Genomic DNA, 1,842 nt, shown 5'->3' on the forward strand with positions numbered 1-1,842 from the left:
GATGGGTTGCCAGGGGATTCTGTTGACGTCAATAATATCAGCAAGGCCAAGAATGGCCCTCAGCTATGCTCTTCCCTGCAATTTCATCAATTGCTGTGCTTCATACTGCCCAGGGGAATGTAGGTGTAGCGAACATTTCCTAAAACCCTTATTCCTTGAGATATATTTTCATGGCGGATTACCTGTTACCCTCAAGTTTTGAATTTAAGCACTGAGCTGTAGGTTAAGCTAACAGACTCTCTTCCTTTTCTTGTCTAATTTTCAATGCAAAATGAGCAGCAGGCTCTTCCAAAGAATGCCCTTGGGGCCAGCGAAATTTGGAGCCATGCACAAACAAGTACATGCAGTAAGAAATTTCCCCAAGACAAAATTATCTCCCCGAGTAGGATCAAATCTTTTATTTATCTTTTATTTATATAGCATGAGGGGAAAAAAAGGCCTTGAGATAAATATCTCCAGAAACTCAAACATTCACAGGGCTCAGGAATTTTCCTCTGTCGCTGGAATTTGTTTTGGATATGCCCCATACAGGATACGATTTACTTTCAAATGATTTCTGTCGTTCTCCTTTTGGCAATATTTGGCAGTACTGTGTAGAAATCTAGAGATTAACCTATTTATTTATTTATTTATTTATTGATTGTCTCTTATATACCGATAGCCGTTCGCACATCGCATCGGTTCACAAAGAACAAAAAACTTTTGGGCAGCGCCCTTACATATAACCAATAACAATACAAATAACCGGGGGAGTAGGCAATGCAAATTAATAGATCAATAAATAGAGAGAACTATAAATATAATGTACAATAACAACTATATACAAAGCATCAGTAGTCATAAAAGCAAAAGGCATAAATTGTTGGTCATGAGGCATTCCTTAGTCGTAGAGCATACTTAATCATAGGTCACTGAATCATTTAGGGGGAGATTTTATGAATTGGGCGGTGTTAAGGGGTAGGCTTGCTGGAAAAGCCAGGTTTTCAATTTTTTTTTGAATTTGGGAGTGTGGGACTCCATGCGTATGTCATGGGGCAAGGAGTTCCATATAGTGGGGCCAGCGAGAGAGAAGGCTCTGCTTATGGTGGAGGATAGTTTGAAAGATTTGATGGGTTGGGTGCGTAAGGTTCCTTGCAGGGCAGGGCGGGTGGGTCTGTTGGAGGTACGTGGGAGGAGGACCTATGTGGACAAGTCTGACTGGTGACATACTATAGATATGAAAGAAGTACATCAAAGGCATGCCTGTCTTTTAGAAACATACTAGATTTACTGAATAAAGGCGAACATCACAGAAAGGAGTTTATTTGTTTCTTCTTCCATGTGTGGAAAAGGTTAACAAACAGAAAACAGGATAGAAAATAATGCCTTTCGTTTGGCCTGCCTTATATTTTTGTTAACCTCCCGTGCTGAGGGTGGAGTGCTGAACGTTCCTGCGCAGTCGCAGATGCCAGCCCTGCTGCCGGCCGATGGCAAACATTCCTCAAAATACAGCACAGGGCGGCAAGGAAACGGGGGGGGGGGGGGGGGGGGGGCGCTGCAGAGCCCGTGCTAATATTTACTCTGAATTATCTTCTGCAAACTAAACGCGAAATGAGCGGCTTAGCCCAAGACTTAATTTTTCTTTATGAGCGTAGCAGGAGGGGAGGCATACATTTGAGGCCAAAGACCAAATTACCTCTTTAAAAGAAAAAAAAAAAATCATCTTAAGAGTAATTAGTCTTGAAGGAAAACAAATTTTTTTGATCCATTTAAAAAAAATAAAGATTCAAGCAATTTTGGAAAAATTCGTTTAAAGCTAATTTCATTTAAACATTCTACCAAAAAAAGTAATCTCTGTAACAT

The sequence above is a fragment of the Rhinatrema bivittatum genome, chromosome 1 (genome assembly GCF_901001135.1).
Source record: "Rhinatrema bivittatum chromosome 1, aRhiBiv1.1, whole genome shotgun sequence".
Classification (NCBI taxonomy): domain Eukaryota; kingdom Metazoa; phylum Chordata; class Amphibia; order Gymnophiona; family Rhinatrematidae; genus Rhinatrema; species Rhinatrema bivittatum.